Here is a 12,333-nt window from a genome sequence, read left to right as displayed (position 1 = left end):
AGCTTTAGCTGATATATTTAAGATTTGTATGGACAGTTGCTATGAAGATCGGCAATGGTGCGTTATCAAGAGTGCTGATGGTCGTAAGGGGAACACGTCTTGATGCGTTTAGCTCATAGCAAAGAAGAGCAAGGCAGGCAAAGAAAACCCCACAAAGAAATCCTACCACGGGCAAAACCATTTTAAGCGCAACGCACCATAGGCCTTGCACGACTCACAAAATAGATAGGCTATAACTTGACGACAGGAAAACTATGACAAAAACAAATAAAACAAACTAGCAAAAACAACATCATCATCTTGCAGAAATTCACTTATACCCAGGGAAGTTATATCTTGAAGATATCAAGCGTGCTTTGATAAAAGTTGCGTTGATAAAGCGATAATTTTAGACCCCAGTCAGCTAAACTCGTCACCTCCACACTGATCCAACGTTAGCAAACGTTGAATTAATGCAAAAACGACAGACATCGCCAGCTGGGATGTAGTAGTGGCATGTCACAGTAATATGATAAATTTGGGTTAAGCTACCGTATGTTTTACACGTTAAACCATAACAAAAGTGAAAAAAAAAATCCAATTTGGCATGTTAGAAAAATATATAAACAATCAGACAATAGCATGACGATCCAGTCCAAGATATTGATATAAAACAACTGGTTGGAGCACATGGCCACCGCTTCATCGAAAGATGGTGATTGGTCGAAGAGGATGGAAAAACTTCTGCAGACTCTGTAGAACTTCTGTGGACTAAAAAACACAAGAACCAGAAGGCCAGTAGGAATAGCCTACTTACAACCTTACTATTTTGCTAATAAATCTACACACATTTGCCTATCATTTCTGGGCAAAAAAAAAAATATTAGTAAGTTTGGTGTATGTTATACCATGTTATACTTAGATAGGATTATTTCAAGGAAGATTTAGCTTGTTCATTTTTGATTTAAAGCTTTTTACAGTTTTGCATTCATTTCTTATTGTAGGGGGAAGCTTGTTCCAAACTGTTGGCCCCATGTACCGTATTGATTGTTTGCAAGTGTTAATTCTGCAATATATCGGAATATAAGGAGAATTACTTCTTGTTGTTAGGCTATTTGATTGTTTACACATAATCATATCATTAAATGTTGTGGGAAGTAGGTTTTTTGAATATTTAAACATGAAAGTTGCAATCTCTGTATTTTTCATGTGGTTAATTGATTTTAAATTATTGAGTTCCATTACACCTTTTATGCTTTCACTGCGGTCAATGTCAAATACAATACGAAGAAAGTTATTGCATGTACGTTGCAGCTTTTGCAATGAACTTTTGTTTTCATGACACCATGTTGAGATACAATATAATATCTGACTCTCAACTAGAGAATGGTAAATGGAGAGAAGTGCTTGTTTGTTTAGGAAAGGCTTAATTTTTTTTGTCACGCAGAGTGTTGATCTTATTTTTTGAAGCAAGATTTCCATATGAGATTTCCATGACAAATGCTCGTTTACAATTATTCCCAGAAACTTTATTGAGGTAACTTGTTCTATGTTGTTTTTTCGAATATTTAAGGGTGGGTTGCATGATAGTGTCTTGCTTCCTTGACTTGAAAATAATATATGTTTGGTTTTGGTGACATTTAGAGACAATCGATTTGTTGATAGCCATTGATCTATGCATACAAGCTCTTGATTTGCCATATCATATACAGTAGAAACGGTTTTATTTTTATATATAGGCTAATGGTGGTGTCATCTGCAAACATAATTGCAGTTCCGTGTTGAAGGCAGTTAGGAAAGTCATTTACATAAATCAAGAATAGAAGAGGGCCTAAGATAGACCCTTGTGGGACACCCAAAGATATGTTGTTAACATTAGAAGATAGTGTGCCATTGAAAACCACTCTTTGTTTTCTATTACTCAGGTAACTCATGAACCAGTCATAGGCCACGCCTCTTATTCCGAAATGATATAATTTAGCTAGCAATATTTTATGGTCAATGGTGTCAAATGCTTTAGATAAATCAAGAAAGATTCCTAATGCAAGATGGTTGTCATTGAGTATACTGGTGATACTTTCTATTAGCATTGAAGCAGCATGGCTTGTGGAATGATTGTTTCTGAAACCAAATTGATTGTCATAGAAAAATTTATGTCTAATTAAAAACGAGTATAATCTGTTGTACATGATTCTTTCTAATATCTTTGAAAAAACAGGTAGCAGGTAAAAACAGGTGAAAAAACAGGTAGCTGACTGGTCTGTAGTTGTTTGAATCTTTGCAGCTACCCTTTTTAAAGATAGGTATCACCTTCTCCAACTTAAATGAATTTATGAATTTTCCACTCGTTAAAGATAAGTTAAATATATGAGTTAAAGCATGCAGTATATTGTTTGGGTTTGACTTTACAACTATGGATGGTATTTCATTGATGCCACTGCTAGTTTTTGCTGGCATAGCATGAATAATATTGTTAATTTCATTCAAAGTAGTTTGATAAATATAAATTGTCTCAGAGCATGGAGAATCAAGATATGTTGAAAATATTGTATTCGATTTGGGAATTTTTTTTGTAAGGGAATGGGCAGCACAGGAAAAGTGATCATTGAAGTGATTTGCAATAGTTAATCTGTCAATGACTGTACTATCATTTATTTTGATGCCATGGTTAGTCTTAGACTGGGATTTACCTAATAGATTGTTGATTGTTTGCCAAGTAGCTTTCATATTAAACTTTTGCTTTTCAAATTTAGATTTATAAAATTTCTTTTTTGTTGTTGTTGAACTGTATGGAAGTATAAGTTTCTTGCAGAAGTGTAGTTCTTTTTGGAGTGAATAGTTTTATTTGCTATGTAGCCTACTTTTTAAACAAACGCTCGTTTCTTCGTAATAGATGTAGTAGTTCTCTATCAAACCAAGAATTATTCTTTTTTAAAGGTGTTTTTTTGTATAGGAAAATGCTTATTAAATTGACTAGTATATTCTCCTATGAATGACTCATAAGCTTCATCAGCATCAGTTTGATTTAGGCAACACGTGATGTCCATATTTTCCAGAGCATTTGAGAAATTTTGTATGTTTGAGAGATTAAATGATCTGGTATATTGATGACATGTAACTGAGGGTTTTCCAATATTTGTACAATGCATAACATAACAATCTTGCGTAGGCTAATTCTGCCTGATTCCTTTTCTGAACAATTAATTAATTTTTAACAATCAATTAATTAATGTGTCTAGGGAGCTGACTTTGTTCAGCCCCCATCCTATGGAGATGCCTCAACGTGGTGTAGAGGTGAGTCCAGGCTAAAAACTAGGCTCATTCCTAGCAACTCCTGGGGCTAATAGACACACGTAAAAGTCCCCAACGGCAATCTCTTTTTGGCGGAAGAGGGCAATGTCTGACGGGCAGGCATCTTGTAAGGCGGGCCTCAATGAACAGAGCACCCGGCAGCCCGTTGCAACCGGTTCCCCTGAATCTGCACGTTCCGATCTTATTGGACCGCAGTGGACATGGAGCTGGCCAAGAGTGTGTGCGTAGCCCTCGCGTAGTCACGACCACCTTAAACAACCACACAAGCGAATGGCCTTTGTCTCAATTTTGGACCAGGACCGAACAAAGCCCAATGGCGATGATATTACGGGTAACGGGGGCAGGCTTGGTAGAGCTGGAAGCCTCCAGCCCGGCCTCACATCCGTGCTCTTCATGATGGCATGCTTGGCAGAGTCTGTTACCAAAACACCCTCTCCGACCCATTCCCCGTTACAGGTGGACTCAAACAAAGATGCGTTCTTGCACCTACATGTTTTTCACTGTATGTGGCTGCAATGCTTAACGAGGTCCCACAAACTTCTCCTGGTATCAACATGCGCTGTCGCATGGACGGAGGGCTCTTCAATCTTGCTCGCTTCCGTGCTAAGTCGAAAACCTCTGCTCATACAATCCATGAGTTACAGTTTGCCGATGACAATGCCACACCTGTTCGGACTCCTGATGACCTCCAAACGATAGCCACCATCTACAACAACTCTTATGACCATTTTGGAATGGAAGTTAACACTGATAAAACTAGGATACTCAACCAAACGCCACCTGACCACACCTCCCCAGAGATCAATATCAACGAAAGACCTTTAGGTGAAGTAGACTACTTCTCTTACCTTGGTAGCATACTTTCAACAGCACCAACATGTGCAAAGGATATTGAACAACATATAAAAGCAGCTCGCTGTGCCTATGGAAGACTTAACCATCGTGTTTTCCACAACCATGCTATATCTATCCGCACAAAAATTATGGTCTTCCGGGCAGTCGTTCTATCTACCCTTCTCTATGCTGGTGAAACTTGGACATTATACCGCCGTGACATCAAACGTCTTGAAAATTTCCAGCAGAGAAAACTGAGGCAAATGCTAGGTACTCGTTGGGAAGATTATCTTACCAACGATGCAATCCTTCATCGCGCTAGGCTGCCCAGTTTAGAAGCCACCATATCGCAACACCGCCTTCGCTGGACAAGGCATGTCATACGAATGGACCCAACGAGGCTTCCAAGAATAATGCTTTATGGTGAACTAGAGACAGGAAAGAGACCCCCCGGAAGACCAAAAATGAGATACAAAAATCAGCTGAAAGTCTCCCTCAACCATGCCAACATTGATCTGGATTCATGGGAAGTACTTGCTAGTGACAGATCACTTTGGAGAAAAAGAATTAGGGAAGGTACGGAAATTTTGAAAAAAAACAGGATACAAAAAGCTCAAGAAAAACGAAACACTAGAAAAGAAAAGCTAAAACTACCACGTCCCCCACCCTCCATACAATGTGACTTTTGCCCACGTCTATTCCATCATAGACTGGGCCTCCAAAGCCACATACGACATCACCATCCAAAACCAAATTCAATTTGAAGACGAAACCAATGCTCGGACACGAGCTGGAGCCGACGACGAATTAATTTTTACTTCTCAAATACTTGACCCGTTGTGCTGTGTAATTTTCAGTTACCATTTTGTATGATCGAGACAGTTTCTCAAATGTTTAGATTTGACCATATTTTTGCTGTGATACTAGGGGAAGACGGGGCAAAGCGGGACGCGGGAAAAGCGGGACATCGCGATTTTTCGCGTTTTGTATTCTTTGGCTCCCTCTAACCGGAAGCACTAGTTAGGCAACTATAAACTGTATTTGCTGTGAAAAAATGGCGACTGGCAGAGCACAACGCGTGTCGTGAGGAAGTAGGCTAAAATGTGTTTTGGCATGGTTTGTTATAAGAAAGAAATGGAAAAGTAGCTACCACATTCGTTAGCATAAGCGAATTTGTTGGTAGCTTTGTTTTTATCTTAGACATTGAGACAGTATTTTTTGGTAACAAAAGCAACTTTTACCTAAAACTTTACAGGTTTCAGCAGCGATGTTATTTTCTAAAGGCTATACTTTGGGGCAAAGTGGGACAGCTGTATTAGGGCAAAGTGGGACAGTGCATTAGGGCAACATGAGACTCTAGAAGTCTAGATTGTATCTGTGGTTCTTCTGTAAATTGAATTTTTGTTTATACCTCTTTTAGCCTTCAAGATTGTAAAATATTTATCAGCATTCATTTATATTGTACCGGTAGACCTACACAATTTAATTCTGACAATGGTTTGTCGCTATAAGAGAAAAACTGACATAGGTAAATGGACGGACAGGCTATCAATATTAAGAATGCAATAGAAGATGTGAAAAGCAAGAAGTTGTCTTTGAGAGAAGCGGCTAAACAGTACCAAATCATGCAAAAATGAAGTGTCCCGCTTTGCCCCACTGCTGGGGCAAAGCGGGACATTTAAAAAAAAATTTCTTTTTTGATTTGTACTATAACAGTAGAAAGATTCCGCTTGATCTTCGAACCAAATATGCTGACCAACTAAGGCTTTCGATTAAAAAAGAAATTAACTAAATCCAACCATCACTGTTGCTGAAATTACGTTTTTACGAAAAGTGTCCGCTTTGCCACGTCTTCCATGATTCTTTAGCATTTCTTTTAATATGTATTTTTCTTATAGGCTTGAAAAGGGCTGTATGACTAGCCGAAAACGTTCGCTTTTTGTTTTTTGTTTTTATAATGTTAAATGTAGTGTTGTTGCTGAGTTATGTCTGTTTATGATATATTTAAAAACGCAACAATTTACAATTTTCCTTAATAAATTGACATTTTCGCCCAAATTTGCAAGTTTTATTTGTAGCAGGAGAGTGATAGGGACGACTCCCTTTCCTGCACCCCCATCTCTTACAAATATCTTCAGAGATGTTCATTGGACACCCAAACTGGATCGCATTTGGATTCTGCAGAATTATTGAAGATTGTTTGGATCATGAATTTCGCGGAAAAGTAGGATCAAAACCGGACTAAAAAGTTTTTATAACAGTCTAAAGGTTCAAAACAGCATATGGAATTTTCACGGCGCTTGCCTACCAGATTTTATTCTTTAGCCAACATATGAGCTTTTTTTGGTGTTAACTCGAGTTTTAAATGACAGGCAGGGGCGCCGGAACGATTTTTGACTGGGAGAGCAGGATTATGAAAAAAAGACACTATTTTTAAGTTTTAAGATAAGTCATAGCGATAATGCTGGGCAGTTCGTTAATCGTTTTTCCCCTATTAGCCATATAAATTTATTTTATTTTATATTTATATGGCTAATAGGGGAAAAACGATAAGCCATATCAATTGCCATGTGAGACAGATGAAAATAAATGAATGAAATATATTGAAATAGCTTGAACAATAGAAACGAAAGATAATTTCACGTTCACAGCGTCACAATCTGCTGCAAAGTATAAAATGTGTCTACGGGATAATTTGTATACAGTAGCCTATATAGACAAATATCAAACCAATCCGAAGTGCATTTTACGCGCGTCGGTGGCTCGAATGAGCTCATCTGCAACAGCTTCTAAGTCAATGGTGTCCATCACCTGTTTGTGAATAGTCGCAAACATTCGGTTGTTTAAACTGTTATCTGTCATTGTGGTACGAAGGCACATTTTTACTCTCCTCATGGCGCTAAAACTGCGTTCAGCATTCACCTTTCCGAGGAATTTGACCCTATACCATAACGGCTTACTTACACTTTTCCTTCTAAAAATTTTTAACTTCTACGTTCTCACACTCTTTGCTATGCTAAGACGTTTATAGGCTACAATTCCTTAACTTTCCTACAATTCTGTATCCCTCAGATCTTTTTTCTCACTAAAACCAAGACCACGAGGAACATTTTCTTTTTTCATATGTCAGCCATCAACAATATCCCAGCCATCCGGCCCTAACTTTGGTCATATGCAATGCAAAACGGTTCTTAATGGTTCCTCGAATCATTGGCGTTTGATTTTCACAGCTGGTAGTAACGTCAAACATAGTTGTGACAAAGTCCTTGAAGAAGCATAGGAGTGGTAGAATTTCAATAAATCATGTGTGTGACCTACAGAATAGCTCATTATCGAGTAGGGGAAGGTCGGGTTAGTTGAGCCACTTTTTGCATTTTTGCAATTTTTTTTTATATGAGTTGCTTTTATTTCTTCATTCACAGTGCTCTACGTTCTGCGTATATTAAACAATACTTGTAGGAAGTACAAGCCTTATCGAACGACGACAACCGGGTCCACAGGTGTTTAAAAACTAGTAGCCAAATGGCTCAACTGACACAACGGTAAGGGTTAGTTGAACCACAGACTGGGGTTAGTTGAGCCTCATTTATTATTTTTGAAAACACAAATTTAACCACGTTTCTTTTCCAAGCCTTAGTTTATATTTAAAGTAATAATATCAATGTATGAAAACAGGTTAACAATTGTTCCAAGAGTCGCTCGTAACTCAATGTGCATATAAAATAATGAAGGTATTGCTACGGCATCCAAATAACACCATTTCATTATAGCTTGACCACGTTTATGAGCTTTTGTTGAGTTTTATGTAGTTCAAAGATATTTATTGGACCGTAAACAGACTTATCCAACGGCTGCAATCTATGTAAGGTGTGTGGAGGTATCGTAAGCATTATAACGCCCTTTATACACTGGCTCAACTAACACCGAAGGCAGTGGCTCAACTAACACCTTAACTATACTGCCATGAAAATGTTAAAACTACAGCAAAACTTCAAGGCACACCATGCCGCTTTTTATTCAGAACGTAGCTTGTTTGGTAAGCTACCAAACAAATTAAATGAAACTGTCTCAGTAACCAAGTATAAAAAAATATTATTGGACATACCTCTATTTTCAAAATCTACCTTCCAAGGTCAAAACACAACTTTTTAATTTCAGCACCACATATAATTTCAATCGTCAACTCAAACCAGACGGGAGACCACGAGATGAGAAACTTTAAGATCACGTGATGATAAAATGTGGTTACCTCACCACATTTAAGAATTAAAATGGGTGGATCAACTAACCCAGTGGCTCAACTAACCCGAGCTTCCCCTACCGTAATGGTACAAGAACTACATACCGGTATACAAAGAACAATGGCACGAAAGGGCATCATGTAATCTACTGTGATGTAGAATTTTGTGTGTGAATATTATTTTGAGGCAAAAATGAAAGATTGTAATTAGGCTAAAGCAAATAGCAGAAATTGTTATATTGAAAAATGTACAGTAGCTCACATGACTTTAAAAGGGCACCATTGCCCTCCTTGGCCCCCCATCCAGAAAAAATTGAGAGCAGGAGGGCGACCCTGCCCCCCGCTTCCGGCGCCCCTGATGACAGGGACATGAATTGTAAATGATTGACATGTCATTTATGATTCAGTCAGGTTTTTGTTTCAAAGGACTGTCTAGGCCCGTCGAGAGAATAATTTGGGACCGGTACCAATAAGATCCTCGGATCCCAAAATACAGTAAGACACTTCTAAGAAAAACGCACTAGCTTAGCCTATATCCAAAGAATAAGCGGTGGATTCTTCAAGTTTCCGGGCCGTTGGAAAGGTTACGGGTCCCTCACTATAAGTTACCGATGGACTACTGCACGGCTACCTGGATGGGTAGGCACTTTAACGTATTCCACCTTCCTAAAACAATAACGCAATCATGCGTGACATAGTCTACGATTCTTGGCGAATCAGCTGATTGCAGTCATGTGACTCAGCAGGTGATATTGTAAGCGTTCTTCTCGAAAGATTTTTGATACAAACTAAACTAAGTAAAAGAATCACCGTCACCAGCGTAGCCAGGTGGAGTAGACTTTAGGCAAGAGATATAGTAATTTCGATTGCTTGATTGATTGGGTTCGATTCCCACCTCCTGTCTTTACTCTTTTTTCTTCTATAACTGAACTGAGAGCAAAAATAATCTTTGTCTGCAATCAGGTGGTTTCATGTGGAAAATTGTTTTATATGTCATATGTTACGCATGATTGCGTTACTGCTTTGATAAAGTGCCTACCACTTGGAGGTGGGGCCTGATTTGTAACATTTGGCAGACTTTTAAGATGGTTGCTGTTTGACTGGAATCTTCTAAAAATGAGAGTTTTTCACTTTTGTTTTTGTTGCCTTAGGAAAACAGGAAAAAGGAAGGAAAAAAGTGAATAAAATTTAAAAAGCGTTCAACCAACGGTTAGCAACTAGCAAGTGGCTGGCAGTTTGATTGAAATTATCTTAGTTTCTGAGAGCCTGAGAAATTTTCTGCACGGTTGCATTAATATTGATTGTGGGAATCTTTATCTTTGGACTGAGGAAGCTTCTTTTGAGATCTTTATTCTGGCAGTTTCGCAAAGCGGTAAAAGGGAAAATAGCTGTTAGATCGAAAGCTACCGAATACATTTTTGCACCATCTCAAGTGCCACATGCTTTTTTTCAATCTGAGACATGTAAATTCATCAAATAATTATTGTTATCAATAAATTTTTTTATAAAACTGTGAGGTAAAAAAAGATATTGCGATTAAATTATCGATGAAACCAATAGCCTACTGACATTTCCAGCAATCCCAAATTGCGTTTTTTTCGGATTACAACAGAAATAGGAATAAATAATTTATCTGAATATAGTACAATTTTTGAAGGTCTCTGGCTAATGCACACACAAAAGGCGGATTTTTCAAGTTTTTTTTATTTTTTATTTGTGCTTTGCGTGGACATGTGGGGTAGATTATTTTAAAATCTTGAGTTGTAGTCTACAATTTACTGTATTAGTCTGACGTAGCTTAAATAGTTACGTTAGTTAGTGTGTAAAGTTCTGCAGCATTCCAGGTTGCTTTAGCCTGTTGGATACATTAGTCTGAAAGGATATTTAAATACACAGTAGGGCGCCGTTTTCTTGCTGTATTTCACTCCTACATGAAAGCAAATAGGGCATCACTTGTGTTGCCATTTATAAAACCAGGACATCCAAGAGACTTGTAAAATCCAATATGACAATTTTGACATCTAGGCCTACCATAAAAGTGTAAACAATATTTTAAACATCTCTTCAGATTTCATTTAAAAAAGATGGAAATAAATAGGGCTTCGCTTAGTTTATAATTGCTTGCTAGAGAAGAAAAATGGGAACATGTTGCAGACTTCAATTAGGATTTGAACCTCACATTGATTGAAAAAGAACAGGGAGCTTAAGTACGAGCAGAACCGTTAAAAGGATGAGTCGGGCTCAATGAGAAATTCAGGTCCGAAACAGGCTACGAGATAATTTCTCTTAGCTTACGGACCCCTTCGAAAAGTTACGGGCCCTTAAAGTCTTCCCTGGTCCCAAAGTAGCCTACCCTTTAGTCTCCCCTGCCAACGCTATTGCACATGCGTAGAGCTGCAACGAGCATTTGCATTTCTTAAAATACCGGGTGCAGTATTTTGGCTGCCCTTAGAGTTTCAAGTGAAATAGGCTTTATCGGCAGTCGGCTGTGTTGCGTTGACGATGCCCAAACGATGACGTTTGACGATGCCCAAAATGTGTTTAGGCTAGGCGCTGACCAGTTGTCTGCGTGCCAATAGGTGCTCTTAGTGGGTGCTGTTAGAAAACGTTCAAAGATAGCGGTTGAAATAGTTCTCAAGTTTGTAATAGTTCTCAAGTTCAAATAGTCCTCAATAGAAACAAACGTTTTGAACAGCAAACTACTGTACCGTATTTGTCTTTAATTGGTTAGATGTAAAATAGTTTGATTTTGTTATTGAAAGTAGCCTAAGCTGTATAGGCTATACACAGCATACCGCGTAAAAAAGGTTTAGCTTGGGGTTAGGCTGCTTGATTACCAAACACTTGCTCTTTTACCAACTTATGGAGCTGTCGACACAATCACCTTCAGAAAATGCTTCTGCTGATCTTTTTACTGCCACAGAAAGGTAAGCCAAGTGCTATGCAAAACACTTGGATGCTATAGTAAAAACCATTGTTTTGTAGTTGAAGCCTAAAATTACATTGGCAATTAGCAATTATAATAAAAATAAGATTCATTGTTAGTTATGCGCAAGGGCTCTGAGAGTAGGGGGGAGAAGTCGGGCAACTGTAATCCATAGCATAACATCGTAAAGGAAAACGAGTAGTTATACAAATTCGTTGCTTTTATTTTTGCTGAAAATTGTTTTTGTTTGGGGGCCTATTTTTTGTATTGTTTCCAGACCAGTCCTGATTTCTCTCGGAGCTCCAGGTTACACGAAATAAAGCGATTGTAGAGTATCGCCATATCCCAGGTTTCCTAAGCTAGGTGTCGCGACTCACAGCTGTGCCAAAAAAGAACTAAAAAGTATCCTATGTCACTGAATTTTAATCATTTGAGAAAAAGCTTATCAAAATAAAATGTGTTTGAGAAAGCAATAATGCCATAGATAAAACAAAACTGCTACAATTCTCCCATCAAGCTTGAAAAAAAGACTGAATCCCGTTTCAATATATTTTGTAGGCTATCAAAAGTACAGCACTTGCTTCAGAAGAGATTAAGATCCGGATGCAAGTAACATTTTCCATTTTGTAAATGTTCGGTAGTGCTAGTGTTATTTTTGAAACAAGCCAACATGAATTTCAAAAACTAAAAATCTTTGACTTCGAAAACTCCCCGAAGTTTTTAGGACTTGATCTGGAAAACTTCTCATTTTAGCCGAAATGCCTTGAACACATGGAAGATCACCGAGTCCAAAATTGTGAAAAATTGAAGATGAGAAGTTTCAACTGGATATCACAATCAGACATAGAAATACTTTGTGAACTCACAGTGAAATCAACTGCACAGCTGGCCATACCAACTTTAGATTCTACTGTAGATGCAAAGATCATCGTAGGCCTACTAGTTTATTCTGTTTATCTGTATCGGCTAAGTGGTTCTTAACCCAAAAAAGGGGCTGAATTTTCACTGCGACCCTGTTAGTTGCAAAGTAAGCGAAAGCATG

Source organism: Aplidium turbinatum, chromosome 14 (assembly GCF_918807975.1).
Source record: "Aplidium turbinatum chromosome 14, kaAplTurb1.1, whole genome shotgun sequence".
In the NCBI taxonomy this organism is placed as follows: domain Eukaryota; kingdom Metazoa; phylum Chordata; class Ascidiacea; order Aplousobranchia; family Polyclinidae; genus Aplidium; species Aplidium turbinatum.
Note: the sequence above shows the minus strand (reverse complement) of the source record.